The sequence below is a fragment of the Pinus tabuliformis genome, chromosome 2_2 (genome assembly GCF_031772625.1).
Source record: "Pinus tabuliformis cultivar Carrire ecotype Pingquan chromosome 2_2, CPIR1, whole genome shotgun sequence".
Lineage (NCBI taxonomy): Eukaryota > Viridiplantae > Streptophyta > Pinopsida > Pinales > Pinaceae > Pinus > Pinus tabuliformis.
In genome coordinates, this window is record NC_142300.1 from 427,697,054 (window position 1) to 427,716,197 (window position 19,144).

At 33.2% G+C, this 19,144-nt stretch overlaps 1 pseudogene; it reads left to right on the forward strand.

Annotated features, from left to right (window-relative positions):
- Positions 1-8,316: 8,316 nt before the first annotated feature.
- LOC149193092 (uncharacterized) lies at positions 8,317-8,791 on the forward strand (annotated as a pseudogene).
- Positions 8,792-19,144: the final 10,353 nt, after the last annotated feature.

Sequence of the window (19,144 nt, forward strand, 5' to 3'; positions counted from 1 at the left end):
TGTCTCTTTGTTATTAATATGTCCACATGTAAAACCTTCTTTCATATCCGAAGGTTGAAGGAGCGTTTTAATAATTCCAAATATAAAATTGTTTTCTAATAATTTCATGATTATAAAATTTGACAATATTTTAAAATGTAAGTTATATTTTAAATTCAATTTTTTGTTTAATTTTAAAATATATCATATTTTAAATTATATTATAGGGCATTTTGAAATAATAATTAAAAATATAATTGTAACTAAAAAATTATAATGAAAATAGTCTATAACTAGTCTATACATAAGTAAATCAAATTCCGCTTAAAAATTTCCAAAATATATAGATGAATCAAACATAAAACAGATTGTTAAAACACACTAAACGTATATAACTACGTGTTAGACGGGAGGTCACATAAATTCTATCTATTGCTAATAGTAAATATAATTAATCCCTATAACTACGTGTTAGACGCGAGGTCACATAAATTCTATGTATTGCTAATAGTAAATATAATTAATCCCTTTCAAGCAAAGTAGGGGTCACCTTATTTGCCAATTTCACCATATATCCCCACGATGAGAAAAGATAAATATAGCAATTAAGGATTTCATTAATGGCTGATAAACAGCCAATACATCAGAGCTCTTTCCTATAAACTAATGATTATTAATGTGTATTAGTCTCTTAGATACAGATGGGGCATACGTTATAAATGTTTTCCTCATTTAGTTTATGTTAATATATGTCAATTTTGTTAATTTTTAGTATAGGCATTCTTCACGTTCCTTTCGGGCCTGATTTATGAATAGGGAATGACAATATGGTGTTTTATGAAGCTTGTAGTTAAATTAAGAATAGTAATAAGATACGCTATTTTTTATGTGTAATTTTTTGAAAAGTTTTTGGTTTATTTTATAATTTAATTTGTCAAAAATATGGTAGGGATTTATTCAAATCACAAGTTTAAGAGGTGAACTGTAGAAGTGTTGCTAAGGCTTTTGATGGTGTTGAATCCATATATACAGTTAAAAAACCAGCTGAAACAACACAAATGAAAAACTTTCCATCCCATTTTGATCAAAAATCCATAAAAAACTCAAAAATACACATAAAAAGTACTCTCTCCATTATTTCATTGCTCCAACAACTATGATACATTATTAAATCAAACTCCAAATGAGGATGTACAGTGCACATGCATCTTCATTTTAACCACAAAAATAATGATTTTTTCGTGTCTTTGTTATTAATATGTCCACATGTAAAAGCTTCTTTCATGATACTTATTTTTATGCAAGAGTTGAAAGAGTGTTTTAATCATTCGAAATGAAATGTTGATTTTGTTTTCTAATACTTTCATCATTACAAATTTTAGGCATATTTTAAAATGTGAGTTATATTTTAAACTCAAATTTGTGTTTAATTTTAAAATTATATTATATTTTAAATTATGTTATAAGGCGTTTTGAAATAATGATTAAAAATATGATTATAACTAAAAAAATTATAATGAAAATGGTTTATGACTTATAAATAGATAAGTAAATCAAATTCCAATTAAAAAATTCTAAAATATAGATGAATCAAACATAAAAAAAGATTGGTAAAACACTCTAAACGTATATAACTACGTGTTAGACGTGAGGTCACATAAATTCTATGCATTGCTAATAGTAAATATAATTAATCCCCATCAATCAAAGTAGGGGTCCAACTTATTTGCCCATTTCACCGTATATCCGCACGAAAAAGAGGAGGAATATAGCAATTAAGGATTTCACTAAAGGCTGATAAACATCCAATACATCAGAGCTCTTTCCTGTAAACTAATGATTATTAACGTGTATTAGTATCTTAGATACAGATGGGTAGTTGATGCATACACCATTGGACATACGTTATAAAGGATTGTGAAAAAAATGTGTGTATCAATGGTGGTCCAGCTAGTGGTGTTACGGATGACCCAACCAAATGAAACAGGGAAAATAAACTCTTAATGATGAAGGCCACTTAACGACAACATGAACTCGTAGAACGACAATGACCATGCTCTTTTCCCATTTCGATTTTATATTATTTTTATTTTACACCTTCGTCCATGTAGTACGCACTAGCCCACACGTATTCAATCCGGATTTTCCCATTTCTATTTTATATTATTTTTATTTTACACCTTCGTCCATGTAGTACGCACTAGCCCACACGTATTCAATCCGGATTCAACTAGTGCTTCTACACTGTAGGGGAAGAATCGCGACTCTGGTGGCTCTTCTTCTCGTTTCATCCGAGTTATCTTATTCCATCACAATCATTTCATCCGAATTAAATTATTCAATCACGAGCGATCCAGAACTTTGAACCTACCAGCCCCGTGTTTCCCTTATGAAAAAAGCCAAGGAAAGTCTTCATCTCATCGTATGTGCATTGACCTGCGTCAACCAAACGCTTTGTCCCAAGTTCGACTGGAAGGCGCTGCTTTGCCATAGAATTGGAACAAAAGAGGCCCTGTAAGTCCTCCGCCTGCGGATGGCAGTTGGCGTATTGTCAAGGTGGCGACAGAGTTTTACTGTGAAAAGCTAACCTCCGAAAGGTGCAACACTAGACGATGTATGCCGGAATCTAATGGATAGAGTATTAAACTATCCGGGTTGCCTTTATACATGTTCGGACACCTGGGGTCGTCGCTATGGTTTGCAGACTAAGGGGTGAATCATCCCATAGTCAAAGGAGTTGCCTTTGGAAATATTGAAACACAACCACGGGGGCCCACCTACCCGGCGTGGGGTTTTCGAACCTGTCTCAGTTCTCAGGTTCTTGTCCCCAAGTACGGGAGCTTTTGAGAAGAATGCATAAGAACCAGGTTCTTTTATGAAAAAACTGGTTTTTTCTTTTAAAAAAAAAAAAATAGTTTCTTTTGTCTTCACGGATACATCTGGTTACTTGGAACCCCAAAATAGGGTTTTTTTGGGTTTATTTTCGTTTTATTTTCATTTTTTAATTAATTTAATGGGTTTTCTCTAATATTCCAGGTAGCTAGTTCTTCATCTTGAGAGAGGAATTGGAGTACTCTTTATCCACTTAGTGAAGAGAAACAAGTTGGGCTCAAATAACAAAAAGAGCTTAGTGTACATTCATAACACACTTCATCTCATATCTCGAAAAGACCCTCGGTACATGTACGGTTCTTTCAAGAGATGGGACCAATACATAGATGAGGTTATGTATGTGGACAAGGAGATACAACTAAATGGCCTTATTGAGCTACCTCCAGTTGTTATGGATGAGCAAGAGCCTCAAGATGAGAGTGATTCCTACCTTGAGAGCATGTTCACTGAAGATAGTGATGTTGATGACATGGATGCTGATTACATGGTTTGAGGAAGCCATTGTTCACTATTAGCTATTTTTATTTTAGTATTTTAAAATTTCCTAGTTCATATTTGTAGATGCCTTAAGGCAAACTTTGAATGTAGTATGACAATGGACATATATGATGATTCTTATTAATATGTGAACTCCAATTTGCACTTGGTATCCAACTAGAAATTTTAAAATTTCAATGTGAATGTTGAATGTTCAAGGATGTGCATGTTTAAATCTTTAAAGTTTTAATCATAAATATTTTAGTTTTCTTGCTTAAAATTGTAAAATATATAAATTCATATATATGAATTTATATATTTTACAATTTTAAGCAAGAAAACTAAAATATTTATGATTAAAACTTTAAAGATTTATATATATATATATATATCCCCGAAGAACCCACACACCTGGTTTCAAAAAATGGCGTACTTGTCACCTTCCCTGAACCCACGTTTCCTAACAACATAGGGGCCAACTAAGCACAATTAAGGGAACCTGGGCATGTTAAGAGCGCAATTAAGGTAACCTGGGCATGATAGGATAGATGGACCAAGCAGAGTGGGACAACTAGGTAGCATTGGCATGATTTGGGATGACTCGATGGAAAAATTGTTGAGAAGTCATCAAAATGAAGCAAGATGATGGATAACGTTTGGGTTCACGGTAGAGTGAAGGGAGTTGCAATTGCATATATTATAAGAGAAAATATGTCATTCCAAAAGTTTTGAAGTTGTGCTAAGCTCAAGGTAAAGGCACAATCAAATGAACTGCATTGGTTAAATGACAAAGGTAGAGAAACATGAGCTGCAAGATGGAAGCAAAGATGGAAGCTTGTCCTTGCTCGAAGGGTTGAATTGATAGTTTTTATAAGTGGCTTGCCTTATGTTTGCATTGCGTAACTATAGTATGGAGATGAGCCACATGAAAAATGTCCATGCTCCTATGTTGTAGTTATAATATATTTTTTAACTCCAACCCATCTACCTTGGGTGCCACCCATCCTTGTGTCTCTTTACATGTATATGTTTGTTGTGGTTGCTTTACTTGGTTGGATGTTATTATTCTTTGTGTTCATTAAATTATATTATTAGTTAAGTATTGCTAGAATTTTTTAAAATTATGGCTAAATTTATGCCTATTTTTGGACAGATTAAGATGTGTTGGACATGGCTATGCATATAATTATTGCATCTTAATATAAATATGTGAGTAGATTTTATGTTAAGTGGTGTAGTCTAATTGTAGTAGGCACAAATTGGTCAAGCCACTCGAGGCAAGGCAATGCCACACAATTGGAGATGATGAAAAGAAAAAATTTGGGGAAGAGGTTTATGTCTGCAAATTTTTTTATTAGAGCTCAAATTCTCTATGAAGTTGGTCTTAGATGTTTTTTGGATGATCTACACCGTGTTTTAGAAGAAAGTAGTAGGTTGGGTGGTGGTTTAACTTGTTGAAGAAATCCTTGCAATGGCTAATAAGTCACCAGAAAGGTTCAAGTGCTCGTTGAAACAACATCTAGCACATATGTTGGAGCAACCTCCTCAACAGTGGTTGTTTGGTACAGTGCCAACAAGAATTTGAGGGTGGGTTTGTCGTGGAAATCTTTTAAGACCATGTTGAATGTGAAGGAACGCCAAGCTATAGAAATTGTAGTGTTACTGTGTTATTTTGTACTCATGATAAGGACTAGATTTTGGGCTATTTTGTTTTATAATCCATTACAAATGTCTAAGTGCTTTTCTTATAAATTTAAAGGCTTCCTAATGTATCTTTCTTTTATTAGAAGCTTCCATAATTATTGCATTTTACTCAAATTTATTTAAATCTACGTTCAACACAGTGTTTTATATACAACTATGTTACAAAAAAATTGTACAAATAAGTATTTTTATAAATTTTAGACACAACATATACATGAACATGTAAAAACTAATTCTTAATCCAATGGACTAGAGGACGCCCACAAACGCTTAGTGGAGAGGAAACCATGTCACTCAATCTACATAGATTTATTAGTATGGTGTTCTCTTGCATAGAATTGTGTTGCTTAGCATTTTGTTATGTATACATGGCCCATGTTTGAACTATGCATGACTAGTGTGCACCCTAAAATATTATATTAGAAAATTGACATAAAATGCTTTGGAAAAATCACCAAACAATTTTCTTCCATTATTATATGATGTGATAGAAATTTAGAAAATAATTACAAACCATTCGAAGAATAGGTGATCCAAAATTTTCACTATGTTAAACTTAAAATGGTATATGGATTAGCTTTTAATTAGCCATTATACATAGAATTTGAATAAGGTCACATGGACAACATTGTAAAACATATCTATAAAACATTTGTCTTAAAACCTACTGTAATATATGGATAAACCTTTAGCCATTGAATATAGATTTTGAATTAAGACTTCTGAGTACCATTATAAAATATATAATCTATAAACATTAGTGTAATGAAATCATTATAGCATTTTGTAGGTTTGTTTGGGTAAACATCTTTGTCTAGTTTTCTTGATATCCAGTTAAAAAATTGGGAAACTTGTAGTTTTAACTTGTTGAGTTTAAGAAGATTTGAGTGTTTTGGTGATTTTTGTTGAATTCGACTCAAAATTGAAAAAATTGTAACTTTATGTCGTTGGGTCTTTACAATTTAAATGCTTTAAAGATTTTCCATAATATTTAATTCATTAATATATTAAAAATTACAATTTAAATAATACAAAATTACAATCTCAGTAAAATTAGTTTATTAAATTCTTAAATCTTAAATCGAACCTCTGACCAAAATGCTTGAAATGTTAAGCAAGGTTAGTAAGCAATGTGGGACAGTTGTATAACATACGTCGGGTTGTACAGATCTCCTTACATTGTAAAATCTCAAATTTTACCACCAATCTCGCTATCCGTGGAAATGAAATTGTCAACCATGAACTAGAAATAGCACGCTTTTTCCGGTAAACTTGTACTTAATAAAACATCGCGAAAGGCAACCAGTTACAGGGAATTCGACCCACGGATTACAGGGGCTCCCGTAAGTTTTGATACACATGAAGGCGATAAATTTATTAGCATGTCCACACGGAAACGTTGGGGAGTCTTTTATATGGTGGTGAAAGAAGATTCTACGTAATCACTTAAGACATTGTACCTCCTCTTCTATTAATTAATTGTCATCCTCGACCATATTGACGATAATAATTAAGGGAGTCCGCTAATGGAGAATCAAGAAACAAACGGTAAACATATTTCAATAAATTTCTGTGTAAGGTTGTAAGATAAGATTGCGAAGATTCCGCAGTTATCGGGATCCTCGGTCATATTGACCGTAACAATCAAGGGGTCCGCTAATGGAGGACCAAGAAACAATACAGTAAATCTATGCCTATAGACCGATGTGCAAGGTTCAAGGATAAGATTTGGATGATAGACCATTGTAGTTGCATGCAGATATTTTCCACCGTTATCCCATCGAACAGATGTCAATTTTGCTGATGTCTATACTTTTTGGATGGGATCATGTAGAAGCCCCCAAACTTCTTCCATTGACTTGAATATTCTCTCATCGATTTTGTGATGATTCGGATATCAGTGTAGAAATCTTGGCCATCTACATTGGCTTGAAGCCCGTTGACCTACGTGAAGATTTTGCAAAAAATTGCTCGCGCCTTCCCTTCAGAGTTTAATGGACTGAAACAGAACATTTCTTCCATTATTTTCATGAACATTAATTTGTTTTATATTTTTGGTTTTTATTGGTTTGGAATTTGATTAGGACTCAAAGAGAACATTTATGCGGACTAGGATGATTTATTTTCATTTTGTTAATTATTTTAACTAAAATTTAACTGTTTTGTGTTTGTGGTTTTTTTAGAATTTGAGATAGATACACATTTTTTATTAACATTTTAGTTTTAAGAAAAATATTTTTCATTAAGTTAAAATATATTTTTGAACATATAAAAAGACTACTAATAATTAAAAAGATTGAGCCTAGTAATTTAATCAATTTAAATTTAATAATTTAAATTGATTAATTTATACAAAAATATTAATAAAAAAAAAAAATTTTATTAATATTTTAGTTAAAATATATTTTTGAATGTATAAAAAGATCACTGATAATTTAATCAATATAAATTTAATAATTTAAATTTATCAATTTATACAAAAATATTAATAAAAGAAAAAAAAATAATTCATTAATATTTTAGTTAAAATATATTTTTGAATGTATAAAAAGATCACTGATAATTTAATGAATATACATTTAATAATTTAAATTTATCAACTTATACAAAAATATTAACAAATTTTTTTTACTGATATTTGTGGGTATTTTCTTTATTTTACTTACTAACTATTTTGAAATCTGTATATTTTTACTTAATTTTTAGAACCATAGATTTATTAAGTGACTTAATTTTTTTTTTTAATATAAGTAGAGAACTTATTAACTCATTTATCAAATTAATTGTTCGTTTTGTGTATATATATATAACTGCCAATTTGATGACTTAAAAAATTCTCTCTACCCATTAACATTTATTAGATTTTGTACTTCCCTAAATCTAACCATTAACATAACCATTAAATTTTGTACTTCCCTAAATCTAACCATTAACCTATAGCCATAACTCCACTTATGAATGTTAGACAAATAATACATTCAATTTAACCGTAAAACCGTACGTCACTCGGGCTCCAGCAAATGGTCTGTCAGGTGACCGACCAGACGAAAGATTAGAAGCTTTCACCTAAACTCCACGTTAACCACAAGATTAGCTCGTAGCACGACAACAGCCGTCCTCCTTTCACATTACTTCTGGTTGATATGGTAGGCATTGGTCCACATGTATCCACTCCTTATAAAAGTTTCATATACTACTCCTGTTTGGTCTGGGAATTAGAACCGCGACGCTCCTCTCGTTTCATCCGAGTTACCAAATCCTAACATGAGCGATTCAGCACTTCGGATTACAGGGCAGCTCCCTGCTTCGCTTCTTGAGAGAAGACAAGGAAAGTCCTCAGCTGAACACATGTGCCTCCAAATGCCTCAACCAAATTCTCTGCCAAAGTTAGAGACTGTTTCGAGTCGCAAGCGGCTGACGCAGAAGGAGAGCAAAGGAGGCCCCAAAAGTAGAGTCGATCTAGAATTACAAGAGCTAAAAGGTCTTATGGAGCTTGGCTTCGAGTTCAGAAAGGACCAGTTGACCCCGCGACTACTGAGTCTTCTTCCTGGATTGAAACGATTATCCGACCCTGAAAATTGCACCAAGAATTTATCAAGAATCGCCTTTGGAAAACTGGGAACTGCCAAACCTAAATGCAACAGATGTGGATATGAAAGAACATCTCAAGCTCTGGGCTCGTTCTGTAGCTTCAACACTGAAGCGCTCTTACGAGCAACAAGTCAACACTTCTGTCTAAAACATAACCACTCTAATTCACTTGATCTTCTGCGACTGGTACAGAAAGGGAACGGTTCGGCGAATTTCACAAGGCTTGTGACTCTCTGTGTGTGAAGAAAACTTCCAACCAGGGATATTCGCAGCCATGATTTAATTATATTTCATTGTTGAAATGATGTGATTATATCGAGGACATTAACTTGACATTTTAGGAAATTTTGGTGTCCATCACTCTCTTGTTTGGTGATGCACAGTATCTGATAATAGGACATCTTTCCCGCCTTGTAATGGGACATTTTTTCCGGTAATAACAGTCAACTTGTAACTGTTATGATGTTTAATATATATACATTTTGATTCTTAGCCTACAGGTTTATCCGAGTACAGTGTCGGTGTGTCTGCAGTGTCAAAAGAAAATAATATATATACATTTTGATTCTTAGCCTACAATTCCCATAAGTGCTTACCCAATCCCATAAGTGCTTACCTACTAATATATATATATTGGTAGGTAAGCACTTATGGGGATTTGAACAAATGACCTATGGCAAGGAGTGTCTTAACAATGCACCCATTCACTGTCAATCCGAAGCCCCATGGGCTTATATAAATATATATACTTATAATAAGTATAAAAATCAATTTTTTCACGATATTAAATTATGTTATTAAAAAAATAATATTAAGCATAAAAATATTTATAATTATTATATTCGACCGTTTATTTTTACATGATATTATTATTTAAATGATTAAAATATATTTTAGATAAATGATCTAACAAATTACTATAATTTCATTAAAAAAAAATTAGATTCTTTTAAAATTATTTAAAAATGATTGATCAACATCTTTTAAATTTTGAGTAAATTATATTTTAAATTTAAGATTTTCTTTTGTTTGCATGGACTTATTTTCAAACAAATTTTTGAAGACCTTTTATTAAATATTTCATTCCTAAGAATTAGATTTTTCAATTTCTATCATTAAATATCTAAATTTAAATTTAAAACTATATTTTAAAAACATTATATTTAAAAATATTCATTAAAAAAAAGTTAATTTAAATGATATTTTTTTTATCAAAATTATAAAGAATTTTTTTTTATAATATTTATAGTATTATTATGATTCTCTATTAGATAATCTTAATAAATTGTTTACAATCCTTATTGATTGTTACTAGAAGATTCTAGGAAAAACAATTTTTTTTTCAACAACCATGTGAATAGTTTAATTCTTATAATCTATCTTAATGATGATCCCTCATGTTCACTAATATCATGGGTATTATTTTATCTATTTAGTTAAACTGAAAATATTTCAATCTTTGTTATGCATTGGTATAAATAACTTCAAAAGTATAAATACTATGTACTTAAATTTCTAATTTTGTTGCAGTATTTTCTCGTATATATTTCTTTGAAAATGAGTGTGTCTTCTTATGTTAAGAATTTATAGTCTAAAGCATTTTAGCAAAATCGGAGTACCTACAACATTCATTCTTAATTCCCATTTTGAATACAATGGAAGGATATTTCCATCATAATTATGAGTGTTCTACAAGGATATTTCCATCATAATTATGAGTGTTCTACTCATTTGAGATCCAAGTCTCATGCATGTTAAACATGTTCCTAGTGGCTTACTCCCCTTGAATATACATCTCTATTGATAATTTTACTTAAGTTTATTGACATTATGCCCATTTTCTGATTTTGCATTGGAACCTTCTCATTGTAGTTTACTTTACATTCTCATCATAGGAAATTGTTTCTCTTATATCATCAACTTTTATCTAATAGCTACTTTTAATCATCACTTTCTAAGTGTTTTTACAATATTTTTCTGAATCTATGGAGGTATCTTTCATTCACTAATTCCACCATTTTCTAATGGCTTCCATCTTTAATTTTGTTGCTTTCAAGGAAAGGGGACTTCCTTCTCACTTTAAAATTGCACCAATTACATGGCTTGATGCATTTCACTCCCCAAAAAAGGTTTTTCTAAAGTGTACAAGGAAAAAGAGTTTCATACATAGCCTTCTTAAGTTTTTGAAAGGTTTTGGTTGCTTCTTCAGTCAGAGAAAATTACTCCTTCTTTAACAATGATTTAAGAGGTGATGTTATTTCACCATAATCTTAACAAACTTATGGTAAATGTCCCATGAATCCTAAAAATCCTATAAGTTTGTTTTTGTTTCTTCTTCGGTCAAAGAAAATTATTTCTTCTTTAACAATGATTTTAGAGGTGATGTTATTTAACCATAATTCTTAACAAATTTGTGCTAAATGTCCCAGCAATCCTAAAAATCCTATAAGTTTCTTCAAGATTTGAGGATTGACCATTGCATTATAAATTTTATTTTTATAAAATACCACTTTGATGCCTTCACGAAGTGTGATGTGACACAAGTATTCCAATCAAACCCTAAAGGAACATGTGAAATGATTTTCGTATAGTTATATCTTCCAATATTTTTAAAAGACTCTATCAACATGTTGTAGATGCTCTTGATATTTTCTATAGATTAGTATGTCATCAGAAGACCCGAACCCAAAATTTCTAGGGGAGGTTTTTGAAATGGAATTCATCAAGGTTTGAAATTTTCAAGACTCCACATCTTTACCTTTCATGGATTTAGGACTTTGTGCCGTAATACTTTTATTATAGATCCAAGACTCCACGTATTTATCTTTCATGGGTTTAGGACTCCGCACCCTAATTTCCACAGCTTATCATCTACTCTACTTTGAAACTCCATGCTTCAGCTTAAGGTACTGATTGTGAGCTCATACCCATCTGATGGTTCATTGGTAAGGCTTGTTTCGAAGACCTTCACACATCAAAATCTCATAAATCAAAGGAATCAAATGAGTTTCATAATTAACTTATTCACATTTTACCAAAGATTGTGCATGATTTCCACAGTTATTTTGGTTCTAGAGAAATGACTTCCACAACCATTTATAATTTGGACATCCTAGTTTTCAAATAACCACGTCCCCTGTCACATCATACTCAATACAAGATTAAGCATATAGAATCATAAAAATCATGTATCATGACTTCCAGAGTCATTTGATAATTAGAGAATCCTTGTTTGCAAATAACCAGGTTCCCTGCCACATCCTGCTTAGTACACGATTATGCATATATAATCATACAAATCATATATCATCCGTAAATCATAATTAATCATATGTTCCACATAACCATGATCATCCATGGATTTATGTGTCTCAATCCTAGATCACCATCCATGCCATACACCTATGTCCAAAATAGGATACCAAAAGAGAAAACATCGAAAATATTCTCTTAATCAAAATTAATTCTTATACAGAACCATAGATATTATCATAAGCACATAGAAACCAGGTGACCCAAACTAGGTCTATATCATATAATCATGTACATAAGTCTAGGATGGATAATCTTACATCATTACATCAAAAGCACCCTCTCTAAGTGTCACAAAACTAACCTTGCCAAGGTGCGACACTACATTGGTGACATTTGTGGCTTCCATAAGGGTAGGACTAACCAGATTCGAGTGAACAATGAGTTGTACATGAAACACACTGTGACACCACTTGAGGGCCACAATCAAGATCTTACTTTTTCTTATCTAATTTCGAGGAATTGTTTCGTTGATACCAACATCGGGTGTTATCAGGCACAACCATCACCCATTCCACCAAATACATAGCTGGAGGTCCTTCCTTGTTCTCCAATTGGTTCAAATGAAACATGAAATATAGATGTACATAATAGTAGTAAAGTAGTAATAGTAGTATAGGAAGTACCTCAGTAGCTCATGATATTTGGACTTTATATTTTGATGGTTCAAAGGCACATGACGGTTCTAGAGGTAGTTGTGTTCTTATATACCCATGCAATAAGAAGCATATCCTCCCATGCTATCTAGATTTTGAGTGTACTAAAAATACTTATGAATATGAAACACTCATGCTTGGATTAAGGAAGTCCATCGATCTAAAGGTAAAATCTCTCAAGGTAATTGGTGACTTAGAGGTGGTTAATCGACATGTACGGAATAATATCCAATGTGTCTCACCGCATCTTAAAAGCTACCAACAAGAGGTATGGTGTTTAATTATTCGTTTTAAATCTTTTAATATTATTTTTGTTCCTACAATTAGAAATGTCACAGTAGATGTGTTAGCAAATGCACCCGCTAGGATGTCTCCATTAAAAAATGGTTTTTCTATTGAAATTGTATATAAATTACCTGTACCATACAATTTCACTAATTTACACGTCTCCAAAAAAACCCAACAAATAATCCACTTTATGGCTAATGCGTATGTATTAGAATATGATGCCATAAATGGGGATGGGCATGATCAAGCTCTGTAGGATGCATCCAATACAATGAATAGAAACAATATTCCTAAAGGTGTGGTGTCCTTGGAGAAGTTATATGACTTGCCAAACCACTTTAGTGGACCAATTAACAATAATACCCAGATCTCAAAGTTATCATCTGAACAAGTTAATCTCGAGACCCAAGAAGATCTAAAGTATGTAAACCTCGATACATGTTATTCTCCATAGGAATGTGAGGCATTTATCTGTCTATTCAAACAATATCATGTTCTATTCATATGGGCATACGACTATTTAAAGACACATGGCACTTGTATTATCTAGCACGCCATTCCTATCAAAGAGGGGGTAAATAATTTGTAGTAGAAATTACAAAAACTTCATCCAAAATTGCCTTATCGAAAAGAAATTAAGGAAGTTGTTAGATGCTTAGATCATATTCAAATTCATAAATTAACCTTGCATCTCCAACTTGGTCCCAGTCTGAAATAACTCTAGATAAACATCTTTATGTTTTGATTTTTGAAATCTTGATCAGGATTCTAAAAAACATGATTACCCAGTGCCATCCATGGAACAGCTCCTTCAGGAAATATCTGGGTTTGAAATGTTTTCACTACTAGATTATTTCTCTGGTTATAATCAAATACTTGTAGCGAAACCAAATAGGTTAAAAACTACCTTCCATATCAAATGGGGAACATTTAATTTCAATAGGATGCCATTTGGACTTATAAATGTAGGTGTGACTTTCCAAAGAGAAATGGACATCACCTTCTGTGGCCTTATAGGTTAGAGCATCATTATTTATTTGGATGATGTTACTATGTTCTCCAAGAAAATATCAGATCACGTATGTCATTTGAAGAAGATAATTGAGCTGTGTCGAACGTATGGGATTTATCTTAATCCCAAGAAGAGTTTCTTCAGTGTGTCCGAAGGAATTATACTGGGGCACATCATGACAAGAGAAAGATTAAGATTGATCCCGAGAGGGTGAGAGCCATCATGCAAATCTTGTGTCCTGTGAACAAGAAAGCCATGCATTATTTCTTATGGAAAATTAATTTCCTCAGAAAACTCATCTATGATTATGCTCAGATAGTCAAGACCAAATAGGAGATGATCAAGAAAGATGTTGTATACAAATGGGATATATAGGAAGATGATGTTTTTGTTGAGATTAAGCATGTCATTTCTGACGCAACCATATTATTCAATCCTGACTATAGGAAAGATTTTTTGTTTTATACGTTTGCTTCAATTTTTTCAATTGTGGCCATGTTGACTCAAAAAGATATTTAAGGAAATGAGTTATCTATCGCTTTTATGAGTGCTAGTCTACAAGGTTTGGAATCAAATTATCTTACCATTAAAAGAAAGCGTATATTTATTACAAGGAAGTTAAATATTTTAGGCCCTATCTATTGAAAGCTCACAAAATAATAATTTTACCTCATAAGAACACAGTCTGTACAACAAGAGTTGGATGAGAAAAGGGCTAACTAGATGACCTATCTTCAAGAATATTACCTATATTTCAAACTAGTTCATACCATAAAAGGTCTTGGCCTATGTAAGATAGCCACCGAAGCAAGAGATGCTCCCAAATAAGATCTTTCAGGATGGGAGCAAGAGATTGAAATGCATAACATTGAACATGTTCCTCAGTCCACATCTACAATGCCATGGTATGCATATTTATGGAAATTTTTGGAGCATGGAACATTTCCATCGCACTTATCAAATAAACATAAGAGGGCCATTCATTTAAAAACAATATCTTACCAATTGGTTCATGGAGTGCTTTTCTAGAAGCACCATAATGGTGTCTTGTTGAGATGCCTTGAGCCATAGTATACAGAGAAGGTCCTGAAATATTTACACGATGGACTGGAAGGTGGCCACCATGGGGGTGACACTATGAAACATAAGGTTATGAAGGTTGGATATTAGTAGCTTGCTCTCTCTATGGATTCTCACGCTTATGTACGCAATTGCCAAGATTGTCAAAGATGCACCAGTCGCAATCAGAGTTCATTCACCCCACTCCTACTAGTAATAGTTAAGGAACCATTACATTTTGTGAGGCTTAGATTTTATCGAAGATATTTTTCCCCATTAGTCAAAGAAACACTGATATATTCTCATAGCGATAAATTACTCCACTCGGTGGTTAGAAGCAGTTCCTCTCAAATAATTAAATGACCAAGAAGTCATCTAATTCTTGAAACATAATATTATAACCAGGTTTGGTGTTCATACATCACTTGTCTTTGATAATGAGACTTACTTTTCATCATTGAAACTTTATGAATTTGAATTAGAAAATGGAATTGTACTCAAACATGTATCTAATTATTATCCACAGGAAAATGGTTTGGTTAAATCAACGAATAAGAATCTTATCCATTTAATTAAGAAAACCATCTTCTCTGAACAAAGGAGCTGACATAAAGCTTTGACCAATGCACTTTTGGCCGACCGTGTAACTCCAAAGCCTTCCCTAAAAACCTCACCATACTTCCTAATTTATATTAAATATGTTATGTTGCATCTGAACCTCTATATTCTGGCCTTCCAACTCTCTCAAGACTCACAAGGTAGACCTTGTATTTTGGTTCATAGTAGGATAGACACATTATTCATAGTCGAGGAAGAAAGGCACAAGTCTAAAAATCTATTTGATGTACATTAGAACCATGTAAAGCACTCATTTTATAAGAACTCCATAGGGGTAAAGATATTTAATGTAGGTGACCTAGTCCTGAAGTGGGATAAACCCCACAAAGAAATGGTAAAACACACAAAGTTCCAGCCTTTGTGGATTGGACCATTTACTGTTGATGAAAAGCTTGGAGACAATACTTTCAAGTTGAAATCATTAGACAGGAGGATTAACTTATTACCCGTAAATGACTAAGATCTAAATCATTACTTTCAATAGCAGCTACAGGCTACACTTCATGTATAGTTTGTTTTGTTTCCCTTTATTTTGTTTGTTTCCCTTGTTCATCTCTTATGTAAGTCGTTTCTTATCATGTCTTATTTTTTAGTTGTTGTACATAAATAATAACCTTGTGTAAATTCCATGGCTCAAAAGACTTTGTGGTGTAATGAATGATAACCTTGAAAGAACATATGAGATCTGTGCCTATGATGGTATCTATTCTACTCAACTTGGTCCAAATCTACTTGTGTGTTAACACTTGTCTAATCAAGTAGAGAAAGGAGAAGGGGAAAATCTAAAGCGATAAAACTAATATCATAGGTCTTAAAAATACTTCTTTAATGGGGAAACCTCCTCTGCTCTCAATATTTGGAACCCCTCTTCTTCCCATTGAAAATAATATGTGTCAATGGATAGTTCTATTAAAATAAATAAATAAAGGGCGAAAGAAGAGAAAGGCTTCATGCACAGGCAGGTAAAGCAAGCAACTTCATTGGGGTACTGTCGAGGCTCGTTGGTGGCGACACAATGTTTGTGCTCTTGAAGTGACTATGTTAGGGTACTATTCAGGCCTACCACAATTGGAGCAACACGAAACATGAAAAATCATACTCTAAATATCCTAAAATTTCCGCACACATCATCCTTTCCCATATTGAAATAATTGTGATATGGTGCATCTTTTGTATATGTTCAACCAAGCAGAGAAAAGTGAGATGATACATATAAAAATAGGTAGAAAGATTGAAATCGAGGAAATCAATACTTCCTATAGGCATGACCCTTAACTGAAAGTTATTCCCAGACAAAGAAGCTGAAGTCCGCCTAGTGTGTCACCAAGTGTTATCGTTGCTACAACACCCTCCAAAATTTTGCTACGTTTGAATTTTGGAGCCTACTATCACCATCGTACACAGAGTCGCTTTGATCATCAAATGTTGTTCTGTTTCATTTTATGTGTATCAAGTGTCTTTGAATTGTTTCAAGCATCATCACATTGATGAGAACATATTTTGGTGCATTTCATAGTCATAACATTGTTTTTGTCATAAAACAACATTTTTGGGCCACAATCGCACACACTACACTCAATTCACTTCAGAAATTTTATAAAGTGGTGTTTTGATGTATATTCATCATTGTTAATGTTTTTATAAGTTCTTTTTGATGAGTTGGTATGTGTCGCATGTGGTTCTATGTCTAAACTCATCATGTTCACCCCTCGCCCTATATTCCATACTTAGAAAAATATTTGGTTTCAAAGCGAGCTCACTAAGGCCAAGAGCACATAAGCACACTCTGAAGCCTTGATGGGGAATCATTCATTGTTCGAAATTACACCATGAACCCTCCAAGGGCAGAAGGCAAGCTCCTCAACCCTCTTCCCCATTCCTTACTATGAACTGTGACCTCCTAGAGACCAGTCTTCCTTAAGTTCATTCCTTCAACTTAAATAAGTGTGCCCTATTTGAGAACATAGGTGAACCCTAAAGGCCTTAAGCTCCTCCCTTTATCTTTCCCTAATGCACCATGATCCCTCTATACCCTTTGAGTGCATGAGCATACTTTGATATAACAAAGCTCTTCTCTTCAGGCTTCAAACTTGTGCCTTGTGCCCTTGTGGGTCTCTTGAGTGCATGAGTGCTCCCCGAAGTCCTAAATCCTTCAGCCTTCAACCTTTAGGAGTGCACGCTATTCCTTCCATCTCTCCCATGAGCACACAATAGACATGGGAAGCTCGAAGACCTCCACTTCTTCCTTCAGACTTGTGTCATGGGCTCTGCCTTGATTGTCCCCTTATTTTGAGTGCATGAGCACATTCCAAAGCCTCAAATCCTTCCCTCTTCAACCCTTTATCCTTTAAAAGTGTTCCCACGCTCCCTGAAGCCCATTTTGGCCCTCTTGAGTGCACCAAAAAGGCATGAAACATAGTAGAATAGGAGATTTTCAAGATGATGGTTGCTCATCATGAGTGATTTGCAACTACAGGTAGTCCAAAAATATCATGGTAATCACACATGAGGAAGATCAACAAGGAGAAAAAAAAAGGAAGCTTAGGAATAACAAATAACACACTTGAATCTTGGTAATCAAAGTACCCTTAATATTCCATTTGATCAAAGACCCTTTGTAGGGTAGAGGACATCAACAATTGAAGTTGCATGAAGAATGAAGATATTGTTGAAAGCCATGTAAACACTGGAGAAAATCCATGTCATCAGTCACTATTGGTCCCAGTCATCAAATATAGTGACATGTCAAGTCTCATCACAGAATGATGTGGAAGTCATGATGTACTGTTGTAATCACTGTAAAGAAAAATAAGTGGAAGACCAAGAGTCATGTATGAACTAATGAGTCATTGATGTCCAAAAGACATGTAATACCAGAAGTAATATGTAACTCCAAAAATCACTTAGAATTCCAGAGGTTGTAGAAGTCCAAAGGTCACTAGAAGTTAGAAATTCAAGAGTCACAAGGATTGTTATTTGGACTTATCCCTCTTGTAGACAAGAGCGATCTCCGTTGACCTCAAAGAAATATTGTAACAAGCAAGCCGGAAGTTCTACCTTTCTCTAGAGTATGATTGATTGAAACAAATAGTATGATAGAGGCCACTTACCATTTAAATCAAAATTTCCGATGATGTCTTGTTCAGAGATTTCGACCATCTACTTCTCCTCGATTCTTTAGATATCTTCATGTTGCTCCCCACAGCTTCTTTGAGATGTCCTAAAGGAGATATACATAGACATAAACATACATGAGATCAAAGCATCCAACATCTATCATAAGAGATAAATGGACTATTTAACTCAATCATATACTAAAATGGATTAATATGCAATCATAATCTATGTAGGTTATCAAGGAATCCTATAAATTATAACAATAGAATCATAATTGAGAAATAACAATTTCCTTTATATTAATAAAAATGTAGAATATACTTACAACCTTGAAGCCTTGATATTGCAAGTCCCCTCACATAATCTCCAACCCTCTCCTTAAATGAATATCCTTCCAACCTTATTCCAATAACATAAGCCTACTTCCAACAATCTTCGG